Genomic DNA, 27,319 nt, shown 5'->3' on the forward strand with positions numbered 1-27,319 from the left:
CTCGCGCGACGCCCACTTTGCACAGAGCTTTCTCATACCCAAATATTCGTGAATGATATGATGTACACGTTCAGTTCAAATTTTTAGAATGTGTGCTATTTTATTAAATTTCAATTTACGGTCATTCAAAATCATTTTGTGGATTTTTTTAATGTTTTCCTCGGTGACAACCTCTTTTGGGTGTCCACTGCCTTCACCGTCTTCGGTACTCATTTCACCACCTCTAAACTTAGGGTACCAATCATCGATGGTTGATTTTCCTGGGGCGGTGTCCGGAAACTCGGCATCAGGCCAAGTTTTTGCGTCTACTGTATTTTTTCCCTTCAAAGTGCAATATTTTATCAACACGCAAAATTCCTTTTTATCCATTTTTTTACAATAACAAAAGTTGCTTTACTCAAAATGCTATAATTCACAAACTAGGGTTAGGGCTAACTAAAAAACATATGGACTTAATTCTAGCTGCCCCATATATGTGTTAGACCGGGAATCTTTCCAATGACCTGTTATAATACATTTATATCACTGCAGTGGTATACCAGAAGGCCTGCAAAATAGCATTATCGTTGACACCTATTATAATTTGTTGAAAATTAATTAAGGCAAAGGTTTAAAGACAGGTGTGAACTTAAGTGCATAGAATTCAATACTAAATATAATCTAGAATTCACTGATAAGGGGTTAACGTCAGTTTTTTGTAGCACACAATAAAATCAGATTATAGTTGATTTATATTTTTTTGTTGTAAAAATAGAATCTTTCTAATTTGAACTTAACGATAATTGAATTCAACAAAAAAAAATTTACCAAATGAAGTACTAATTATTACCACATTTATACAATTAACAAGGTTTAACTTACTCACACAATGATATTTTTTTAATAATATCTTGCATAATATAGTTTAGTTCAATCTTACTTTACAAATTAATTTATTAGGCCCACAAATTAATTTTAAAGGATTATTTTATTGAATTATAATTTGAAGCTGTATTGTGAAAAATCGATACAACACATTGTCCCTCGATAGCCGCTATTTTTTCCTAACTATCAAGCAATTTGCGGATTCCATCTCGAAATAACTTTGAGGCTATCCACGAATTCATCTGTCTTTTGTATCTTTATCAGAAGTGAAGCGCTGCTCAGAGAGCACACGATTCATACGTCGGATCAAGTAGTAATCAGAACAAGCAAACATTTTGTCGAGCGTTGTCATGTTGAAGAGTAACATTGTTATTTCTTAGGATTGTATTCCGGTCGTTTTTCATGTAGTGATCAGCTCAAACGCGTCAACTGCCCACCAATGGTTCCAGCGATTCCCATTTAAGGTTTCATCGAATAATGGCTTCAAATTCTCGTCTTCAAATGTCTTTGGAGTCAAAATCACCACTTTTAAAACGTCGAAATTATTATTTGTATTTTGAAATCGATGGAGCATGGTTGCTATAAGCTTCATAGAGCATTCAATGACCTTCAACCACCTTTTTCTTTAAATTGAATGTGCAAATGCAGCTAATTCGGTACAAATTCGGTTACTTCCAACGCACAGAAGTAATTTTCTTCGCACTTCGATGAAATAACATAGTGAAAAGTACCTGTCAATGAAACTTCAACACATGACGTTGGTTATAAATGTACCCTATGCGATTTAATACCCAGTAACTCCATATGTTGTAAATCGTTTAAAATTATTTTATAGACTTGAAATTACTCTTATTTTGTAGTACTTGCTCCATTACACAAGCAAGACGAGTGCGGGATAGGTACGTTAATTTGTATTTCCCAAAATTAAAATTAATTTAGACTACTTAAAAGTAACACTTATGCACAGCACAAGTTTGTGTGGTTTAGTTCGCTTCAATATTCTTATTTCTTGGATGTTATCCAATAACTGTTGTTTCCAAGTTGCTGTGATTTAGTAACCTGATATTTTAAGGCAATATCCTTGATAACTCCGTAGATCCTTTTAATGTTTAGGCCATCGTGAAGTTCTTCGTAGTATTGAAATAAGTATTGATAATCAAACCCCATAGGTACTAATGGACTCTATAACTGACTGAACAATTACTTATTGATCTCAGATCAATGGGAATATCTTCCTACTAACCATTATAGTTGTTTCATTTCTGACTTTGACTAACTCAATATTACAGAACGCAATTTTTGCTGGAGGAAGCAGTAATAAAACCCGTGAAGCTGTTATTACAGCTGTAATAAGTGAATAAACTAGTATAGGGATTAATTTCTTGAATATCAATTAATTCAACCCATATATTGGAATATTATTGGCATAAGTGTGGTGAAGTTCGGAAACATTGTGTTGAATAATGCAATATATAATTTCGACAGAGACAAATTTTGCCGAACAACCTACATTACCTACTATTGCCAACCCACTACAAATCTACATCACATTATAAAGTCCGTTTCTGAGTGTCTTTATCTGGTCAAATTATTGAGATTAATTTTGGTTCAAAATTTAACAGGAAAACTTATTTAAATGTCGTATGTATCAGCTTTACTACAGACACCCTTTAAAACAAAATAATGAAAATTTCTCATATATTTCTTGTTAATTTCGAGTTTCTCATGAGGTCTTACATCTTAAATGACAATTCATAATTTACATTTTTCCTAGATTTACCACGGATCAAACAGAATTTTAAAAAAAATGCAGTTTGATTTTAGTAGCTTGTGGCAGTATTTTGGGGACATCATTATTTGATATTCCATCCTTTAACATCATACTTGTAATGACGAATTCATAAAACGATGATACCAATTATTCCCCCATATTGAACAAGATAGCATGAGAACTTCAAAATGTAAAACATCTATAGATAGTTTCAAGTTATTTTCAAAAGAATGGAACAAAAACCATTTTGTGTTTTAATTTTATACTGCTTCTTGTCTCAAGTGAAGCAATGGCTTGAAAAGTATTATAAGGGCTCCGTTTCATCATAAACAACAATAAAACGATAGTTTGCTGACTTGAAACGTGGTCGTAGAGACACCAATGATGCAGGACGCAGTGGACGTGCAAATGACGTGGTAACAACAGAAAACATTTTAGAAAAATTCACAAAATCGTTTCGAATGATTGAAAAGTGAAGTTGCGTGAGTTGACTGACATCGTAAAGGTAGCAAAAGAGCGTGTTGGTTTTATATTGCATGAGCATTTGACTATGAGAAAGCCGTATTCAAAGTGAGTCCCTCGTTTGCTCACTGTTGGCCAAACATAACAAAGTGTTGATGATTCTGAGCAATGTTTGGTCATCTTTAAACGTAGCAAATCGGAATTTTTGCATCGTTATATGAAAATTTATGAAACATGGATCCATCAGTTTACTCCGAAATCAAAACTGGCAACTGATAACCTCGTCCAAAGTGCCCCTGGAAAACACAACAATCGGCTGGAAAGGTTATGGCTTCGGTATTTTGGGATGTGCGTCGTAATGAATATAGTGCGTGAATATTATATAGCGTTTTTGGAGCGTTTGAAGGCTGAAATTGCAAAGAAACGACTGCATATGTCAAATAAAAAAATGTTAGAGTGGCGTTGGAGTGACTGAATGGCTCTTGGTGAAGATTACGTGATGAATGAATAAAGTCAATTTTGAACAAGAAAAATATGCGTTTTCCTTCTTATGCTCGAAACTTTTACGCCCATGTGTTAGACTGTTTTAATTGATAGTCAACATTAGCATATTTAAACTATTGATTAAAATATTAATACTAGCTATATAAGATATTTTTAAATATGATTTCGTTTTATTAATTTATTTTGGGTGATCTAAAGATACATCCCGTAATTTCATTTCAATTAACTAAGCTTTATTTTCCACACTTTCCATTACATTTGGATCATGTTTTTGATTATTGATGTTAAAAATACATATTATTTTGTTTAAAATAAAAGTTAAATATTTCGTTAGATTAAGTTAAAAATTAAATTCTTAATTTTAAAGACAAGGAATATATGAAACCAGTAAATCAGTAGAGTTAGTGGTGCCCTCTCTTCAGATATACGCTAAGCTATAACTATCCTGTATATGCTTAGATGACACTGTAATGAAATTGAATTTGAAATCTTAAATTATTCAAATATTTATGTTCAAATAAAATTAAATACGTTTAACCTAAAATACAGAAAACAAAGCGAACAGAATTTTTACTTCCTATTAAAAAGATTAAGTTTAAAAAGATAAATCGTAAAGTGTTACATAATCCATTTTAATTACTCCAAAAGGACTAGTACTAGGCTGAATGTTTCGTTTACTATTTAATAAATATCATCTGTTATTATTTAGTTATGTACTTGTTGATTAAATTGGCTTTACGTTTAGTGATTACATTTGATAGACATTTTTGCTTTATTGGTAAATGATTCAACTGATACATTCTAATTGTTCATATTGAATAATTTTTTTTACATTAGACATATTAAATTACTCGTTATTGCTCATTTATAAAGATTTGGGTGAAGAACTTAACTCTATCCAAATTGATGATATGAACACTGGTTAAGAAATACATTACTGGTTATTTGTCATTCAAACATTATCGGTAGTGTTACACATCCAAAATATCATATATTTATTTATATTTAATATTTTATATCATATATTTATAATATATTCTTGAAGTGCTTTTTTTTTAATATTATATCTTATTATTGATAGTAATTGAGATAGTTTGATAACACGATAAATAAGAGCGCAAGAAGGCTACATTTTCTATATTATTAGGGATAGGAACGCATTTTCACCTATTTAGTAAAGTCCTGTTGGTGATGGGATTGAAAACGGTAGGGGAAATTGAATCGGGATTTAGCAGGGGTAAAAAGCTTCGGTCCAATATTAACTGGTGGACGAACTCTGGCATTAAAATAGTAGTGTTTAAGATTTTGAAGGAGAATGTGTACGTGCTACTAGATTTAAACAGGTTTGTAAGGACTAATTAATTTTAATCGCAACGTAGTAATTAGGTAACTGATTTATATACTAAGTAGATTTTCATTAAACAATCAATATACGGTGATTTTATTATAGTAATATGATTATTATATTACTAACGTCATCAGGCTAAATGATTACAGTAATGTATTTTGAAATAATTTTTTGAGATCAAATTAGAAATTATATTAACCAAAATGTGTATTTATTGTAACTAACAAAGATTATTCATTATAAATACATTTTTAAAAATATAACATTTTATAAAATATCAAATAAATAAATCAGAAATTAAATAGTAACTAATCAGTAAATATAGTAATAAATCAGTTAAATCAGTAATTTTATAAAAGTCATAATATGAAATACTTTCATATATTGGCAAGAAACAGATTGCCTCTGTAACTCGATTTTCTTTCAGAGGCGTGTTTCCCTAAATTCTAATAACTGTTAATAAACCATTTTTTTTGTGAAAATTCGATTTTATTCATCAACATACTCTCTATTTCAAGAGAGATAACGAGTCAATTGAAAAGTCCTACCATAGTAAAACACATGTTTTTAGCCAAATAATTTTTTTATTCAACATAATTCCTTTCAAGGGTGATACACTGATTATAGCGACCCTCCACATTTGCGATACCATTTTTGTAATACGATTAGTCGTTTGCTTCAAAATAGGCCTCAGTTTCGGCCACCACCTCTTCATTCGACGAAAAATTCTTTCCAGTGAGCATTCTTTTGAGATCTGATTATAGGAAATAGGGCAGTGTCCAGAAACTCGGCATCAAGCCAAGTTTTGATTCAACTGTATTTTTCCCTTCAACAAGCAATATTTTATCAACACCCGAAATTCCTTTTTGTCCCTTTTTTTCCACAATAACAAAAGTTGCTTCACTCAAAATGCTGTAATTCACAAACTAAAGATCCGACAGCTGTAAAATTTATACACACATCTTTTTTGAGGGTTAGGGCTAACTAAAAAGCATATTTATTTAATTCTAGTAGCGCCATCTATGTATCAGACCGGGGACTTTTATGAGCCTTAGTTTTGTTAGTCACTTCCTCATTTGCGGCTATATCCAAGCGACGAAGATCTGTACAAAGCCGGTACTCTTTGGTTATTAGGTCTGCAGAGTATGATGACTTGGAATGTAACTCGAAGCCTAATTCATTTAACTATCAACTACTTAACAAGGTGCATTGTTTTGGTGATATAGCATTCCATTCTTTCGTATGTGACGCCAATTGTTATTTCTATAATTAATGATTCTAATAAGTCTGTATAATATTAACTAACGATAGTTTTACTTTTTGTCTTATTGATTGTTTTGGTATATTTTTACTGGATATTGTTCGCTTAACTAACTCCGCTAATCTTCTTTATTTAGGTCTGTATTGGTGGATCGGTGTATTATCCATATGAAACAAAAAATCTTTTTTATTTCACTAGTTACAAATAACGTACTAAATGGTGCTGCAGCGTGCTTAAATAGTTGCTAATTTTGTAGATCATCGATGTCCGTATAACCGAGTCCTATCAGATGGAGTTTTAGCAAATATATAAAATTATCCATTGCGTTGTAAGTAATAAAAGTTTTTATTGAAACTACTGCATTTAATGACTTAATTTTTGAAATGATGTGAGATGGATTCGTTTCACAAATGCCTTCAAACCCCGACAAGTTGACTGCTAAAAAATTTATATTTTTATATATTTTTTGCAATAGATTTGTGTTTGACACTTTTATAGTGGATAAAAAATATTGAACTGATCATCAGTAAAATATCAGACAGTGAAATGACTTATTATAGTCATGTTCTTATGAGTTGGTCGAAATATGATGCAAGATCTATCTTAGTTTCGTTATCATTGACGTAACTGGACTTAGTATCATTAAATACTTCTATTTTACATCACTACAATATATATCTGAAAAGGCTGCTATTATGAATTGATTTCTGAGCAAAAACTCAAAACATGTCGGAGAACAACTACCCTTCATGATATATGGCTTTGATTGACAACTTCATTTACCTGATTGGGTTAACGTTTCTCTGAATATACTAAAAGACACGACAAACTAGCGTTGTGAGTATGACAGAATAAGTCATATTCAACAGATATCACTTTTTCTGGACTTTTGCTTAGATTATAAGCTAAACCCATTTACACATTTTTTTTTGGAAGAAAATATCAGACTATACTGGTTAAAATAAATTCATTTTCTAAAAATATTAAATTATAAATAATTTATTTTAATTGAAAATTTTAAAATTAAGTACCATATATAATAAAAAATTTTAGAAAATAAATAAAAATATACAATAATTTTTAGAAATCTAAATCTATAAGTTGTAGTTTCAGAAATAATATTGTTTATATCTATGTACTATTTTCATCAATTTCTACATGATTACAAGTTAAAGATGAATATGAATCTTATTTAAATTATAGTACTAATTTCTATTAACCATTACTAATGATATTAATAACCAAAATATTTAATTATTATTAAAAACGTTTCAAAAAAATATTAATATAATTTAAAACAATGTACCTGTCTAATAATTTTGCTTGATTTTATAGCAAGACTATCCTAATTCAGCACCACACTTTTATATACTAAATGATTTATTATTATGTTAAAGCATTTAAATATTTTAGGACACCAATGCAAAAAGCTTTATCCCATTTAACTACCAGCTGAACTAATTATAATAATATTTTAGCTAGATTTTTTTTGGGTATAAATATTTCTTTTGATGATGCGAAAACGTCATAGTCATATCAAGTAGGGGGAATCGATGACATTAATATTGTTTTCTAAATGTAAAGGAATCGGATGAATTGTATCGTAATGGTTCTTACATATTGGCGAAATTATTTTAAAATCAATATTTGTACAGTTTGATGTTTGTTGCACATTGTTAATGGATGTTGTCAATAATAGTCCACTTTGAAGCAGTATTTAAGAAAATATGTCAAGAGTAAGTAGGAAAAGTGACGTATTTGTATATTGTACTGCGATATTGTTCGTAAATTTTTCGCCTATGGTTTTAAAGAAAACCGTTACACTGGGACTTGTTTAATTTAAATGATTAACAGCGCATCATCACCTATATTTGAACAGTATATTCAAATGAAAACTCTGTTATTAAAAATAGTTTTAACAAAAAAATTCAACCGACTTCAAAAAATAAATAATACTCACTAAAAATTAAAAAATAATAAAACTTAAATAATCACTTTGAAGTCAGTACCGAAAACAAACAGTAATATTAATTTAGATTTGTTTTGTCGGTAATCTAATTTTTTGTATATGTTACAAAATTATATTAATATTTTGGTGATCAAAGTGACCAGTTGGTAAGTTCCATTTTTATTTTTTGAATCCGGTTCAATTTTTTTGTTAAAAATATTTTATTGTTCTCTTTTTAGTACATATACATATTCAATAAATTGCGAAGTTATTTTATTTAATATTACAATGGGTAGGCCAAGTAAATGTGCAGCTCATATGAAGCAAAATAGGAAATAAATGATTTGACAAATGTTCTAACTAAATAACAACAAATAGTTATCGTCCCCGCTGGGAATCGAATTCGCAACCTCCGTTTGGGAGGTAAACGATTTAACCACTACACCATAGAAGCAGTTGACTACACTATTTCTAGGAGATCTTATATGCTACAGTTAGTGCTTAAAATGCAAACTGAGTGGCTTTTGCACTGAACGATTTCCGCTTTTCCGTCACATGAGCTCAGGAATAACATTATACACAGATATATGATTATTTTAGATAAAAATATGTGAAAACTTTGTACATGCCTTTGAAATTTGAGCGTTTTCCTCGATTTAGCCTCCTTCCCTCCAATAGATCCTGATTTGGTTCCAATGGGGCCACCTTGGAAGTGCACTCTTTCGAGTAAAAAAGTAATTTTGAGGCCCACAATTGACGGAGAAATCGGCGAACATACATTAGAGAAAATATACAGCCGAATATAGAAAATCCTCCTTTTTCGTAGTCGGTTAAAAAAGAGTGTCCGCCAGGAATTTTTATTGAAAACTCATTTTTAGGTTGTTTAGTTTGTTTAATTTGATTTCAGTATCGACCCACCCTTATTAAAAATCCTTTATATTAGATAGGGGTTTGGTTTAGGTTAGAACAGATTTACATTCTCAATATTGTTTTATGATCGTTGTTCAAAAGTCGCCACTTCTTTGCGTAAAATATTGAAGTTTCTAAAGTTAAACTATAAATATTGTTATGTATTTATTATTTTATATATTATTAATTTATTATATAAACTTATTGTTATTTTCAACTTTTTACATTTCATAACTGGCGTAGTCGATAGGGTTCTGGGGAGATTAAGAGGTTGTTCTTTTTTTATTAACCGGAATAAAATGAATTATCAAGAAAAGAAGACAGGTTAACGTTGAATTGGCAATCGTTCAGCAGTTACTTGAAAAATGCCTTGGTGTAGTTGAGTTGTGTTCGAACAAAAGTATTGCAGCTGAAGCTGTAATGTCACAAGTAATTGTACTACCCTAAGACCCTTAGCCATTAACTATTACATTTGAGAAGCATCCATAGTATCCATAGTCCTTCGATTATCACCACAAGCATTGTACAAGGTGTAAAACTACCAAAAGCGGACTATAGTTGCTGTGAACTAATAGAACCTACTGGAAAGTAGACAGAAGCTTACAGTTTATGGAGTACGACTACCAAAGACGGATTGTAACAGATCCGCTCCCATTTTGATTGCGCGCCATCTTGGTTATGTCACGTTTGGCTTAGTTTGTTTTTGTGTTGTGTAGACGTCCAAATTTTATCACTGATAAATATACTCCACAAGAACGAGCAGAAACACACAATATTTATTGACAATATTTATTAAAAGTCGTTCCATTATTGCCACTCCGTGCCACTCCAAAAATATCCTAAAGGTCCAGTGCTTCACAAAACCACAATTTATCGTTTACATGCGAATTTTCGACAGTACGGTACAACAGCAGACATGCCTCGTTCTGGAAGACAAAGGACGTCCCGTAACGTTGAAAATATGGCTTTCGTGCGCGATAGTGTTGCGGAGTCTCAGAAACATCAATTCGGAGACGTGTTTTCCAGTTACACAATTATGCACTGAATTTAAAATTGAAGTCTGATTTGAAGTCTGATTTGAAAATGTCCCTGTACAAAATTCAATTAGTCCAAAAATTGCTACCGAGAGATTCTCATCAACGAGTTGAGTATAGTAATGCAATCCTAATGTTGTATGGTGAAATCGAAGATATTTCGTCTAAATTGATAATAAGCGATGAAGCCCATTTTCTTCTCAGTGGTCACGTCAATGAACAGAACAGTCGATTTTGGGGGACATAGTATCCTAAAATAATTCATGAAACACGACTGCATTCATTAAAAGCAACTGTATGATGTGGTATACATGCTGGAAACATCATTGGTCCCTATTTTTTTGAAAACGACCAAGGTGTTGCTGTTACTGTTACTGCTAAACAGTACCAAGACAGGGTTCGAATTTTGTTTGTGTTTGAAATGGAAGAGGGAGCGCTAAAGGACATGTGGTTTCATCAAGATGGGGTCTCAGTACACACAGTTCAACAATTCAATTATTATTTTTATTACGTTTTTCTCCGGATTTAACAGCACCAGACATTTTCTTACGGGATTTTTAAAAAACAAAGGTATATGTAAATAAGCCCCAAACGATTCAACATCTTAAAGACAATATTCGTCACGAAATTGAAGAAATTTAGCCTCAGATGTTGTAGGATGTCATAAAAAATGTTTTAAAAAGAGCCGAAAGTTGCGAATCGCTAATCGTCGTCACCATTTAGGCGATATAATTTTTCAAATATAACGAGAAAAAATGTAAAACCATATAAACTTTTTATGACAACCAAAACTTACTTTTCGTTGAGCAAAGTTATAAGCAATTAAAATGGTAGCGCGACTTTTGTTCCACGTTATAGTAGATGATTTTCTCAGCCGTAGACTATTAGAAATTGGAGTCACCATTTCATGGAAAGCATTTCATACACGGTGTACAACGGAAACTTATGTATAAACTACCAGGCGAAAGTACAGCGACATTCACAATTCATATACATAAAATTCACAATTAAACTTTCTGTTGTTATGATTACCATTTCTGAAATAGTAAAATGTTTGAAAAAATATTATTTAATTTGTATTTTAAATTTGAATTTTATACATGAAGATATATTAAGAAATGAAACGAATTAATTCCAAGTACCATTATCTTTATGTCACATAGTGCTAGCATACTTGTGATTATAGGATTAAGAAAGAGTATAATTGTTGTTACAACATGTAATTGAAATTATTTTCAGTAGAAAGTTGAATACTGTGTGTAAAATCGGACATGCGTTTTGTAGTATTGAAAAAGCTAAGATACATTGCCAAGACTTTTTCATTTATGCTTTCTTGTTGTCCTTTTTTGCATCCTCTGCTTATATCTTTGTCCAGGCTACAGTAAGTATTCTCTCATTGTTACAGAAGATCATCAACCAGTGACGTGTTAAATAAATGAAAAAAGCGTCACGAATAGCTTAATCATATTGTCAGATTTTATAATTATTTTGAACTTTTAATATTTCTTGGTCATATGCTTCTGAATGGTATTCTATATATTTCTGTTGCCGACTTGGTTATCGCAGTGGTCAAGGCGACAGGACGGTTCACCTACTGTTGCGACAGTCGCGGGTTCGAATTCCGCTGGGGCGTGGTTGTATTTTATGTTTGAGGTTATAATTGTGAATGTCTTTTTGGCAACAGAGGAAAATCCGACAAGGAATAACCATCCGAGTCACGCCAGTAACCAGACTGGGATAGTCTTTAAGTTGGTCACTGGCGAGTCGGTAAATTCAATGCGGAGGACCGTAGTTCGGAGCTCACGTTAAACAGTAGTTCCAGTCCAGATAAACTCTCGTTGGTAAAAAGGAGATCTAAATATATATAAAAAATGATTCAGTTGCAATCGACTAATAATGTATCTTAATGTATAGTTAATTCATAAATACAATTGTCCAAAAATAAATAAAAACAGTCAATATTCCTATAAATCGGATGTAATTAAATAATAACTTATATACTCGGTTTATCACATGTAATTAGAAGATTGCATTTCACGCATGTGCCATAATATGGTTGAGGATGTAAATAAACATTCACGATAATTGCACTTTAATAGTTTTTAATTTTCTATTAGTTTTATATACCATTAGTGGAATATATTATTTTTATGGCCCACAATTACGTTAACAATTTTTTTATGGTTTAGATGGACGGAATCTGTAAATAGCCATGATTTCATTTATTTGGCTGGTTAATTGTTTTGAGTAAACTACCAGCATTGTTACATATGATGATATAATGGGTGTCCAAAGATTTATGCAAGATTTGAGATTTACACCATTAACGTGTTGGCAATCTAATAAAAAAGAAAAACAATTTGACAGCTAATAGTTTAAGCTTAAAATGGGACACTATATAAGGGTATAACATTCTTTAAACACATTTTTAATACAAATTTTGGAAGCCACATTTCGCAAATTTTATCCGAAACACTTTCTAAAAACTAGATATAGGTAAAAATATCCTTTATTGCATTAAATATTAAATTATTCTATTATTATAGTTATTGTTCATTTTTAAAAACTTATGGAAATATGAAAAGTGGCTAATGAATACATTACTGGTTCTTTGTAATGTTTAAATAGTATATATTTTTGTAATATTATGTTTCTATAATAATATATCTTTGTAAATGAGATATTTTGATAAAACGATACAAAAGAGGAAAACGTAGTTATATTTTCTGTATTATTAGGTAACTATAACAATATATTTTCACACTAGTTAGTAAAGTCCTGTTGGTGATGGGATTGAAAAACGGTAGGGGAGATTGAATCGGGATTTAGCAGGGGTAAAAAATTTCAATCCAGTATTAACTGGTGGAAGAACTCTGGCGTTAAAATAGTAGTGTTTGAGATTTTGGGGAAGAATGTGTGCGTGCAACTAGATTCAAATAAGTTGGTAAGGATTAATTTATTTTAATTACAACGTATTAATTAGGTAACTGATTTACGCAACTATTATTTACTGAGTAGATTTTCATTAAACAATACATATAAGCTATTTAATTATTATATTATTATTTTTACCACTTTTACGTCATCAGTTTCATGTTATCGAGTATCTGGATGTTACAATAATGAAATTCAATGATGAATATCTCAAGTAGTGCAAATTGTATCCATTTTAAGTAGAATTTTTGTAAACGTAACATTTTATAAAACTTAAATCACCGTTTTATGATAAAATTTGTCGTATATTTTATGAATCCTAACTATAATATGAAATATTTTCTTATATTGGAATTGAAGTGATTTTCTCTTAAACCCTATATTCTAGGGCCTTAAAATTTCAGAAGTCCGTTAAAATATTACGGCTGTTTTCATCGTAAAAAATCATTAGTTATCTGGTTTAATAAAAAAAGATCTTGTTTGCTTTAAGATAACCTTCAATTTCCGTAAGCATATTCTCATTTGAGGATATGCTATATATAAGCTATCGTTCTTTTTGGTCATCACATCGTTCCATCATTGAAAGATTAATTGAATTGTTTGGTTTTTTCCATATTTACATACATAAGATAGAAATATCAGGTACCGAAGTAATTAGTCATCTATCGTAATATGTATATTCGTTAAATTGGTTAGTAAAGTTTATAAATCGTTAAGAAAAGTGATTAATATATAGGGTGGGTCAAAAGTCCCGTTACCATTTTGATTACGCGCCATCTTGGTTACGTGACGTTTCGCTTAACCATTGTGTTGTGTATACGTCCAAATTTTATTATGGATAAATATATAACACGAGGATGGATAAATATATAGAACGAGCAGAAATAGTGACAATATTTCTTGAAGATAATCGTTCCATTATTGCCACTCAGCGAAAATTGCGTCAAATTGTGTGTTATGCTGTATTTTACGGAAATGAAGCAGATTTTATTCTTAAAATGGAATTGATAAAACGGTTGAAAAGGCGACTTCATTATTCCATATAATTTTCCTCAAGAGCTAAAAATCAAAGGAGGTAAATCTGGTTAATAAGCTGGATGCGGTATTTGCATGGATTGCTTTTTTTAGATGCTCATTACGTCATAACAATAACTTAGCCAGATGTCAGATAAATAATTAACTTAGTAATCTAATTAAAACCAATTGAATAGTTTAAGCATAATCAAAATGTAAAGTAATCCTTGATGACGTCACCCATCAATGCTATTTTTTCGCTCGAGTTGTTGGTTCATTTTGATCACATGTTACTGCTCACTGCATTTGAAAAACGAAAATTAATACCAATTATAACCTCTAGAACTTCGGATAGTGTTAATTATAAGACAAACAAATCAAGACGACAAACAATATGTCTAAGTTAGATTTTTAATTTTAATATAAACTTCATATTAAGGCGGAAATTGAAAGAACAAACATATAATCACGTAAATACTATTGTTTAAAATTTTTAAATTGTTTCTGTAAATTCGTGTCACATGACAGAGGGTTTCAATGATGTCAGTGGTTACTGTCAATTCTTTCCATTATTATTTGACTTTATTATTTGTCGATTTAACTAAAATTAACATCTTGTACCTGCAAATATAAAAAAATATAATCAGTCAGTAGCATTTGACTTGATCCAGTTAAATATTTTTATAGGTTGCATTTATCCGAAGTATATAGGACTTTGAATAAGTTCTCTGTATTTTGAGTTAATATATTTTCCATTGCTTCTGTGTATGTATCGTTGCTACACCATTGCTTTTGTGATTTGATCATAGATCGGAACTGGAACTACTCCGAAGGGATAAAGACTGGTAAATTCGACGGGTATGGTAACTTTTCTATTTTAAAGTACGTTTCATGTTTCATCTGTCGTAGACCTTGGTTATAAACTAAAATAGGTGGAGTTCTCTACGTTTTTATTTTATTATACTCTAATTCGAATAAATAAAAACAGATTTACTGAACGCTTTAAATGTTTTACATTTATTGCTCATATGACTGATTTTAAAACAATCGTATGGTTATATTTAATTCATACGTTGGTTTTGCTGATGTAGAATTGAAATACGTTAAAGCTTATTGTCATTTTGATTGTATTTATTCTAATAGAAATTCATTCTCAGCGTTTTATATTGCAGGTACACTGTATATCAAAATAAATTTCATTATTTTAAAACATTTTAAAATTAGATATTAAATATTTTATTGTTAATGTTTTGTGTTAAATAAAAATTATTGAATTTCAATATTCTTAAATAACGAACCGTAAAAAATAATAATAATGCAAGATTATATAATTATTGGGTACATGTATATGACATACTACATAGATGGATAAAGTTTATATTTTAGAGTATATTTAGGGTTTATCTAGGGTTTATTACATCTAGGGTTTATCTATACTGAACCTACTCCTTAACGTAGGCTTTTAACCATAATCCTTGGCATTAAATCTATCGATTCGTTACCAACTTTCAAAAAATTTAAATAATTATAAAAGTCAAAATTTTTAAAAAATGTGCCTTCCTTTGTATTTGTATAATAGCCTGCAATAGTGACTAAACTTACTGAACATTTAAACATAATTATTGGTTTGGAATTTTTTTTTATTATTTTAAAGTCTCCTTTTACCAACTATGGGTTTATCCGGACTGGGCCTAAAGTTTAACGTGGGCTCCGAACCACGGTCCTCAGCATTAAGCCTACCGGCTGGCGAGTGACCAACTTTAGAAATCATCCCAGAAGACGTCCGGTCTTACCCAGCCTGGTTACTGGTGTGATTGGAATCATTTTTCCTTGCCAGATTTTACACTCTTGCCTAGAACAATCACAAACATAAATTTACGACCATGCTCCAAGCAGGATTCGAACCCGCGGCTATCGCAACAGTAGGAGGACGTCCTATCGCCTTTACCACTGCGCCACTAAACCTATTTATTTATTTATTCAAATTTTCATAGATAAAACGGCGAACCCCATGGACATACTGGCCGATCTCCAGGAGTCCGTTTACCACAAGTTAAAAAATACTGCTGTAAAAACTCCCGAAAGACAACCTATTTAAGTGAATTTGTTTTTAGTCGAAACAATTCTATGCCAAGCCAGCTATTGGTTGGGATTAAGTGATAGTTCAAGATTTCCTATGATAGTTAGATTGTATTATTATTTGCTTACTAGAATTTTGTATGGTAAGGATTTAAATAGACTGTATAAGACAAATATTCAAGAACTCAACCATACGATGAAGTAAGCAGCAAATAAGAAAAACTATACCAAATCTCCAAAAAAATAGCTTCGTAATGATATTAAATGATTCTCGCATTCAGATAATGTTCATAACGATTCAATTTAACATTTATTAGATTATTTAAATTATTTCATATTAAAAAATAGGTTAAAGGTTTGGTTCAAATTTATTGTTCAAAGTGTAATTATCTCAATATTTGCAGTGTACAGAATTAGAAATTATACAATAATTTAAAAAGAAAACATTTTTTTGGACTTAAAATATCTTAAAACTGATCTCCAGAGTCATGACAACAGTGACTAAACTGCTTATTTTGAAATATGATTTTGAGTATATCTAAATACCTAAATACCACTTACAATTTTTAATATTAGGAACTTTGTGTTGATGTGATGATGTTAGATCCGATATAACTATTCTTTTTTAACATCATTGGAAATACTGCTACATTTATTATATAATACTAATCCGTTTAGTATTTTAAAATTTTAATATTACTCGTTGTGTATTTTACAGACATTTTTATCGGAATATTATATTAAAATAATAATTATTCAAAATAAATAGTATTTTCACTTAATTTTTAGGAATTTTGACTTGATGGCTACCTTGATAGATAATATAGAACATTTTTGTATCAAGATTCATTTAATAAATATATATATGTAATTTTTTCTTGAATTTCGAAGGTGTCAAATAACAAGTATTGAAAAATATTGAGGGAGTATTTTTGGGATTTTTTTTTAAAAAGTGCCGTTGAAGACCTCTTTCTTGGAAATTACTTATATTAAACATACTCCAAAATATTTGTGTTAAATGCTTTAGTAGTGTGATATTTATATATTTAACAAAAACACCCAAGAAATGAATAATTTATATCTGTCGATTTAGGTATGAAATCTGTCAAATTGAATTCAAAAGCACTTTCGTTATGTAATTCAAGACTGCTAAATATATTGAGAAATGGCAGTGGATAGTGAAAATAATAACGTATGTAATAACGTATAAATAACGTAATGTAAAAAATAATGTAGATTATTATAAAACATTTATTATAAAACACAACAAAATTCGAATTTTCAGATATGTAAGATAAAAAAAAACGTTAGTGATTTAAATTTTTGAATAATCCTACCTTTTTTAGCTTTTAAAACATTTTAGCATTAGATAAATAGGGTAATGCCCACTAAGATTGTTATTAGAGTATGTGAGATTTTCAAAATACTACTAAACGTTAACTGGTTAAGTATATTTTGGCCTATAAATTAGTGTTAAAGGATTTTTTGAAATTTGAAGCTTTATTCTGAAAAATAGATACAATGTATTTTATTCAAGGTATTGTTCATCGATAGCCTTTTTTCCCCATCTTTCAGGCAATATTTGAATCTATCTTGAAACGATGTATTTTTGAGGTTATCATTGAATCGACCCATCTTTCACACAGACAGGCCACAACTCATTTATCGGGACAAGTAGTAATTAGAAGGGACGAGGTCTGGAGAATACGGCGCGTGTGGTAGCACTTTCGTATTTTAATGTTTCTGAGTATGAGCCTTGTCATGCTGAAGAATAACATTGTTATGTCTAGCCGTTTTTCGCACAGTACTCGACTCAAACTCATCAATTGTAACCTACACCAAGTTGATTCCACCAAATACAGAGCATCAGCTTGGAGCTATGGAGCTTCAAATTTTCAGTTGATGTTTATGCATGTTCAGGTGATCCCCATAATCTTCTTCGCTTCGTATCATCGTAATGGATCCACTTTTCATCACCAGTAAGAACACCATGTAAGAAAAGCCTTGCCAAGTTCACTGTCTAAGCAGTAATTCACACATGTCCAAACGCCTTTCAATGTCTAATGTCTTCAATATACACGGCACCAAATATTCAAGCTTTTGAATTATTTGCATGTTCTTCATATGATTAGAAATGGTTTCTTATGTTACTTCCGATAATTCTACATATTCTTCTTGAGTTTCACATGGATAATCATCCAGAAATGCTTTCAAATTCTTGTCTTACATTTTTTCGCCTGTCCAGGACACTGTTTGTCTTCGGTGTCAAAATTACTTCTTTTAAGGCATCAGAATCAGCATTCACAATTGAAATTGATGCATGGTTGCCATAAGCGCCACATAGTACATCGTTTGATGACCTTCAGCCGCTTTTTTCTTTAAGTTGATGCATTAAATTATTATATATTATATATTAAATTATACATATGTAGACATTTTTAACTCGCTGAAAAAATGTTTGTTCACGCTTCAACAAAATAATATATACTGAAAAGTAAGGCTTTAGTATGAAATTGGTTATAAATATATTCGATGCGATTTAATACACAGTAACATCATATATTGTAAATATATAGATTTGTCGCTTTTTAAGAACTCCTCATGGAACATAACATTTATAGTTGTGTTAACATTTTCTTACAATCTTCAGGTTAGATGAATAGAGTAGTTTGTGGAAGAATATGAATTTTGATAAACATGTTGCGAGAAATCAATGCTATAGGAGAAGACGCATAATTGTGTTAACAAATTCGATTTCTTCTCTATCTTTCTGCTCTATCTATACATACTATCAGAAAAAAATAATAATAAACAGCATTACGATTTTTAAGTACTACTATTTTTTGTGACTATAGTTACTATTTATATTATATACACTTATTTATTTATAACACAAATTTATTATTTTTTACAAAATTGGATTTAAATAAAAAGTACAACTATATATTTCCGATGGTGTAGCAAAACAGAAATAATAACCTAATTATTCGATTTCACCTATGAGAACCATTAGCGTTCAGAATTCGACAGCGAACCGAAAAAAAGTAATCAACATCAAATGGCGATTATAGTTTGTGAGCATCGATTCGGGTACGTCCACCTCAAGAACGAAGCGCCCATTCCAGGTAGCTAATCACATGACTTTGGCAAATCGTCGTCGAGAACGAAGAGAAAGAAGACGGAAATGATCAGGTCTATAGCCGAGTCGTTGCGTCTGTCGTGTTCTCCGTTGTTATTGTCGTTGTCCTCGTCTCTTTCCGGGACCTGGTGATCGCAAATCGCGTCGTCTAATCACGACCGCACTACCAAAAACCCATACATACCCATATTCGATAGAAAATCGGCGGGTGAATCGAGTTTTTCGGGCGATCTCTCGACGGATCTATCTGACGCCGAGGGGCAGGACTTAACGTCAACCGTTCGGTCGCCGTTGGACGCCACGCGAATTGTGCGAAGGACTGGTACGGATTTCGAACTAGATTTTTCGCCGTTGGTTCGGTTCTCCTCGTCTGGCGGGATCGTTCGTACGAATTTCGGTTTGTTTTTGTTTGGTGTATGTGTTTCGAACTTATAATCGATCTAGTAAGTATGTTAATCGACATATATCGGAACGACAATACCGTGAAAAAGAACGGGCACTTTTGTACACTCCCTACTATTGGATCAGTCCTAAAATTCCGAACAATGGATAATGGTTCGTTGATAAAACAAACTCTTATAGCTATTTTAAAATAAAATACGAATGTAAAGCGATGTTCATTCTTTGTTTAGTAATTTTAAAATAGTGATTAATAATTATTCAAAATAAATAGAATGTTCAATATATGTAAATAATTATGAAAAAATAGGGAAAGTTATTTCGGTATAGTGCAAACCATATTTCAAAATACCTGTTCCATTGTTATAATTGTTTCTATTTGATATATATCCCTTATTTTTTAGGGTAGAAGTTATACATGTTTTGTTATTTTGTTTCTAAATGTGACTTTAAGGTTACTGTAAATATTTCTGTTATTTCTCGAACGAAGACATTAAATTGAATTTATTATTATTATACAATTATATATAGCTATATTTGCAGCATAAGGAATGTTAAAAACCGTGATATTCTAGAATGTCCTTTAAAAGATCAATGCTAGAACTCTATAAGGTTGTTAAATAATTTTTGACGTAAATTGGGAAGAAATTAGTAACATTAAATTTTATTTTAAATATCTGTACATATTCAAGTCGCTTATAGTACCAATTATATTATTATATATTACATTAAATATGCTTAGTGTTAGGCCTATAAATTAAAAGTATTTTAATCAAAGAATGGATCATCGTCAGCCGCTACTTTTCTCTCTATTTCAGGCAATTTATAGATTCTATTTCGAAGGATCATTGTATCTTCTGAGGATATCCATAAATCGATCAATTTTTTGTCATCTTCATAAGAAGTTCAGCGTCGCTCAATACAAGTTACAGGTTGCAATTCATATGTAGAAACAAGTAATAATCAGAAGGAGCAAGGATTGCAGAATATGACGGGTGGGCTAGCATTTTTTAGCGTTTTCAAGTATGTTTTCACTGGTTTTGAAACATCTAGCAAGCGTTATCATGTCGAATAATAACATTGTTGTATCTTGGCTTGTATTCTGGTTGTTTTACGCGATGTTCTTGATTCAAACGCTTTAATTGTAATTAAGGGCGATCCCCATTGATGATTTGACTGAAAGCATGTTTTGTTCACGCTTCGACCGACGAGATGACATATACTGAAAACTGAAGCCTGTCGCATTGACGGTCATATCAGTATTAAACATATAGTTGGTACTCCCTAATGATGAATGACCAATGTTATTTTATTCATTCTAACACCATGTGTTGCAAATATTCACTTGCAAAAATTATTAAGGTAAATACTTTAAGAAGTGCGTGGAATGCTATAATATATATATATATATATATATATATATATATATATATATATATATATATATATATTAATATATATATATATATATATTTATGGTGCAACTGTATCATTTATTCATTGATAATAATATAAAGATATCTGCAAGTAAGATGTTGGTGGACATTTAAGTTCAACCTCTAACCAACATTCTGAAGAATTTTTGCAAAAATTGATTTTGTACAGATTCAGCTTTAATTATTTGAGCAAAGTGCGATGAATATGATATATGCGGTATATATAGTCTGTATAAAGTTATTTTATACATACTTTATTTAAATTTGTGACATCAAAACGTCGCAATATTGCCGCATCGACTCTAAATTTTAGTTTAGTTTGGCTTTGACATACAACAAAATTCTAATCTAAATAGAATAATTGAACAAAAATGTTACTAAATATAATTCATTTTAACATTATAGTACATCTAAAAACTACAGTTAATTATACAGCTACAATACTCAATAGGTTAAAGTTATAACCTCTTATCACTACTGCTTTCAAGAATTTTGCATACGTCTGACAACCGGACGACTTTGTCAGGCAACTAATCAGACAACATTGTGTATCTTTTCAACCAGAATAAAATGAGAAGGGAGAAAATATTGTCTGATTCTGAAACGAATTTACAAATTGCGACAAGCAATACATTAAACATATTGCTGACGTATGTACAAAAAAACTTTAAATATACTATATCTAAATAATATATATGCAGATTTGTGTAGATGCACACTCGAACCTAATTAAAAGGACCGAATTTAATTAAATATGTACTTGTATCTAGATGCAATATAACTCTAAAAACGGCGATATCTTGAATTGGCTGCTACTATGTTGATCATGATTTCATAATTTTTCAAGAATTGTTATGACTCCATGAATATTTTAGGACTTTTAAGGTTTAGGGCAACTGTTTGTTGAATTGAAGTGAATTGATGCTTACTATTAAAATATTTGTAATATTATATAAAATATAATATATTCTTAGCTTTTATATAATTTATTTTCTATAGTTCACTATGATGGTGAATTACAAGTATGTATTTATTGAACAAAATAGTATTTTTCTAACACTATTTTAACTTATTATAAATTTACAGAAATAATTATTATATATGATTTGTAAATAAGATTAGTTTATCTGTTGCTTATGTCACCTAATTTTAATAAGGATAATAAGGAGTTAGCTAAGTTATAAACAATTTTTTAATGTCGTGTAACATTTTAGGTCTAGTTTGCGCTGAATCATAATGATATAAAAAACATTGTTACTAAATCTTGAGCTAAGAAATGTATTGGTAAATATGCTTAATTTTATTTGCCAGCTATTAAGGCGAGTTATGTTTGGAAATTTTTGAGATAAGATATTAAGCAATATCAATAAGAAATCTAAAAATAGAAAAACCTATGCTAGTTGGCATGCTTGAATCTAATGTATTTCTAAATGGAAGTTAAAAATAAGACAAAGAAAAATTGGCCCCCATATTTCTTATAATTATATTCCACTACGTTGAATTTATAATCAACTATGCTTTTTTAAAGCTTGAGGGTATTGATATTTTTGAAAATTTATTGTAAAATAAACCGTCTGCTTTTTTATTCTTATGTTATATTTTATGGTGACCTTTTTCCAACTATGGTTTATCTGGAGTAGACATACTGACACGATTAGTAATTCCTAGGAAACCTCCGGTTTATGTCTGATTACTGATTTTACACTTTTAACTATAGACAACCAAAAGCATAAATTAAAAACTTCCATACTCTGAGCAGAATTCTAATTTGCGGTAGTCGCAGTAATAGAAGGAGGACCGGCTAGCTTGTCGTCTTGACGACTGTTTTAATTTAAATTTTTTGTTATTTTTGTTCTTGTATGTATGCTAATAATCAATATCTATTAGTAAAAATACGAAATAACAATGTAACTGTTAATTTGATAGCTAGCATTTCTTGTCATTAAATAACAGTCTATTTAGTACTATACAGTTAAATGTTGAAAGACACTAATCCAAATGGGACGTTGTTTAATTTGAAGAAATCTGCTGCAAAAATCCATCGAATACTTTGTGTATTTGTTGTCAGTAATAAGACTTAGTGGACGAAAATCCAGCTCAAGGTCTCAAAGATATTTCAGGTAGATTAGTAGTCGATGAATCAAATCTTTCTCGATGTTTATATGCGATAATCCAAAGGTTCTAAAGCAAGTAATACGGCTACCACACAAATTGAGTAAAAGTTAAATTTTGAAACGTTTAAATATCGCTATTTTATTGCTTATCAGAGAAGAGTTTTCTGTCTATACTAAGTTCAAAAGATAACTGGTTTGTCCAAGAAAACCATCTACATCAACATGGAATATTCATAACTATAAAGTATTGCTGTGATCGGCAAAGTGTAATGTATTATAAACTGCAAAAACCGAATAGAATGAATATGAACAATAGCCAGTAACAGTTGCAAAGTCATTATCTTACTGAGAAAGCTGAGTTTCGAAATGCTAAAGAGCTACGAAAATAGATCTATAATTGGATTTTTATGAAATCAATATCGCTTTTTCGATGAAAATATTCGAACGATGAGAAAAATTGTACGATTTAAAATATTTTCATTAATATATATCTCTCTAATTTACATCAGCAAATGTTTTTCCATATGAAGAAATGATGAAAGTACATGCTATCACGTAATAAGTTTTCGAATAATTTTCGTTGTTAAAGTTTTACTAACTAGAGTTTAGTTGTTTACTCTCAGTGATATGGTACTTTATATGAATGAAATCGATGCTTATTTAGACTATGAGACATCGATTGAAATAACAAGAACAATTGACAAGAAGCATTTCAATACTTTTTTAAATAAAATATTTGACATGTTTGTGATTCTTAATAACAATTTTTAAATAAAATAATAATATTTTAATCAAATATAATAAATATAATTATATTAATATATTGTATTGTTATAATAATAATAATGTCGTGATAATTATATATTGCGTAATTTGCCTTGATTTATATACTATATATTAGAGCATAACTTACATTTTGGGTTGGGCATTTATTACATTTGTTTGTTACTAAACGCCGTAGTATATTGACGAAACATATTTTAGACAATTATAGTCAAATCGTATTCTAGTTTGAAAAACTCCCTAGGATTTTAATGTTACTTATCCAGTTATAATTTTAGTATCTCAGCGTAATTAATATAAAATATTGAATATGGTGAGAGACGTAGCTTGAAATAAATATATTTCTATAAATTCTCAGAAGAATATGATGATTATTTGTACAATTTTTTTTTACACTGCACTATTTGAGAAGTTTATAATACTCTGTGTATATGAACTATACTATGTCAATTTCCATGATTCTTTGAAACAAATTAATCCATTTAAATAATTTATTATCTTATCCAGTACCAGTTTGTTGGTCACTATAATTTTGCTTGATGTTCGGTGTTTTAAATGATGATTTCTTTAGATTCTGCTGAAGTGATCTAATTTATTTTATGATTTTTTCTGGTCAATTTTTTGTTTTTGTCTTTTATTGTTCTAGTTTATTGTTGATTTTATATTTTACTACGTACTTTTTAAATAAATAAGAAGTTTATGCCATAACATAAAAAGTCTAATTGCATGGAATTTTTAAATAAATCGTCTTTCTTGAACTTAACACCTCACGCAGTTTGCATTTTATTAATCTCGATTTTTTTAAAATTAATTACATCTCACATTAGGTATACTTAGTATGGTCTTTACAAATTAATATAATAAAAAATTAAAATATTGATTTATACTACTGTTCTGTTGTACTTGCATTAATAAACAAGGAAGGCGAGCACGGGATTAATATATCAGTATGTAGTTTCATAATTAACATAAAACTAAACTACTTAAGCTAAAGTTAAGAATACACTTATACACTGTATCTCTTCATATGTCCATTTGATTTTGAGGTTATCGTGTAGCTCTTCCTTGTTACGTAGCAATACGAATTGACTGATAAATCAATCTCTTTGATTTTAGGTCAAGTTGAAAAAAGAATCTTCAGACTAACCAGTACAGTTGCTTGACTTTTAGTCTAATCTGCTCTGGTTTTTGTCTAATATGATGGTTCCAATTTAACCTGCCATCCAGATGGATGCCGAGGTCTTTAACTGATTCTACTTGAGGAATTGGGCATCCGTCAAGTGATATACTTAGGCTTTGTCATTTCGACGTAACGCAAAATTAACATGGACAGATTTTGAGCTATTAAACTATATTTTCTAGTCTGTAGTCCATTTGTAGATTTTATTGACTACTATTTGTAGTTTTTCTACAGTCTTGGGTAGATATATTTTTTGTCATGATAACTGAGTCGTCGACACATGTTCCAATTACTGTTTCCTTCGTTGTTGGGACATCAGCATAGAGCAGGTACAAGAGTGGTCCCAAGACACTACCTTGGGGAACTCCAGCCGAAATAGTGTTGAGAATGTGCTTGCTTCATGAAAGACTCAAAATTTTATTTCGAAAATATATAATTCCTAAAGTTGACAGTAATTCCGTGGTAGTAATTTGTTAATTTTGTAGATTCCAAATCCCAAATGCTATATCAGGCCAAAATCTTGTGTGACAATTAATCAAGATGGCATTACTTCATAGGGATTGGATTTAGAACCGGGTTAGTTTTAGTGATTGATATTGGAACACCATTATTTCAGTACATCAGCTACTACTATGTTTCGTTGTGATTACTGTTCTGTTAACTGAGATTATTGGATGATTAGATGATGATAATATATTTCACATTAAATATTTTAGACTCCCCATCGTTATTTTTTGTTAATCACGAATTCATTCTTCTATTATCTGTCTAATTTGTTTACTCCTTGTATATACCTATTACTAAACTTATTGAATATTGCTGTTATGAACTTATTGATACGTATTTATTAGTTTGTTTATTTCCCTTAATTTTTTAAGTTTGGTCGAATTCGTGTTTACTAATATAATCTATACTTCTACAAATAGTATACATTAATTCTTTCACACTAAGGATCTAGTATATAAAATATATTAATCAAACTATTTATATTAATGCTATAAATAAATGTAATGTTGGTGGTCTATCTATCCGTTTCAATAACACAATTTTAAAATGATTCAGTACCATTAATTATATTAGCAACACAGAAATGCGTCAAACTATAATTAGCTGATAATTCTTAAAATAGGAGTTTTTTCACTTTATTCTATAAAATAAGTACAATAAATTTTAATTAGATCGTAATATAATTTGCACGAGAATATAAGCTGATGATTTTTATCTGCTGACAAATTTATCAAAATGTATAAAAAATGGGGGTATTCCTAATATGCTGTATATTTAAATATTATATAAAGTTAAACAAATATTTAATTTAATCCGGTAAAGGCTGTACTTCCTAGTGTATCATTTAAGTAAATAATAATATAAGTCAAATAATAGCTATAGAATAAATTAAGTAATCACTGTCTGTGTTTTAGATACGGATGTATTATGAGTAATTGCACAGGTTGCTTTTTTGGTAATTTTCTGTAACTTTTTTGATCTTAGTGCATATATGTGCGAAAATTGTGTTGTATTAAATTAATTAAATCAATTACTAATATTCTTGTCATTGCCATCTTATTATAGTAATGTTTATTAGTGATGGTCTATAATGCCAGAGCCTGTTATACTTAAGCTTATAATGGACCATATGTTGAATAATATGTAAGTCCACCTGTTGACTTAACAAGGTTTAAAAGTATTTATTTTGAAATAAATTAAGATGATGGTAAAAAAGTTCAGAAGCAACGATTTTACTCAAATCAAACGCATTGGGTTTGTATAGTATCCTAACATTTTGTGAACAGAGAAGATATTTTATAACTATGATTTTGTTTGCAGTTCTATAGTGAAGACTCACTGCCGTATGACTTAATTTCATTGGAAAATGTTCTGAACTGACTTTAGTCAAACAATTTTTAATATAATGTTTAACGATAACTCTTACCAGATGCCTTAAACATGCTGTATACTAAACTCTATGTTTCTCACTAGTTTTTTCACAACATTAATTTCCTCAATTTTGTACATCTATATTTTTGCTCCGAATAGGGACGTCAAACAAAGCTATATAAGTCTATACCTAGGATTTTACTTCGAGTTGTTCGTGTATTTTCTAACAAAAAAATTGTTTCTAATGTAAATGTTGGCAATA

General features: G+C 30.1%; 2 protein-coding genes across 4 annotated transcripts in view; one reads left to right on the forward strand and one right to left on the reverse strand.

Annotated features, from left to right (window-relative positions):
* The window catches only part of LOC143192768 (chloride channel protein 2-like), a 52,576-nt gene that overhangs the window by 21,849 nt on the left and 3,408 nt on the right, over nt 1-27,319 (reverse strand). The window contains exon 1 of one of the 3 annotated variants that reach the window (XM_076398414.1): nt 7,517-7,639. The exons of the other annotated variants lie outside the window; for them this stretch is intronic. The gene's annotated coding sequence lies outside the window, so the exon portion shown is untranslated. Of the gene's footprint in view, nt 1-7,516; nt 7,640-27,319 lie in introns of those variants that run through there. 3 annotated transcript variants of the gene reach the window in all.
* The window catches only part of ClC-a (chloride channel protein 2), a 107,396-nt gene continuing 99,679 nt past the window's right edge, over nt 19,603-27,319 (forward strand). The window contains exon 1 of the mRNA XM_076398404.1: nt 19,603-19,710. The gene's annotated coding sequence lies outside the window, so the exon portion shown is untranslated. The remainder of the gene's footprint in view (nt 19,711-27,319) is intronic.

Source organism: Rhynchophorus ferrugineus, unplaced genomic scaffold (assembly GCF_030347505.1).
Source record: "Rhynchophorus ferrugineus isolate W39M unplaced genomic scaffold, kcgeb_rfMv2 rfM3, whole genome shotgun sequence".
In the NCBI taxonomy this organism is placed as follows: domain Eukaryota; kingdom Metazoa; phylum Arthropoda; class Insecta; order Coleoptera; family Curculionidae; genus Rhynchophorus; species Rhynchophorus ferrugineus.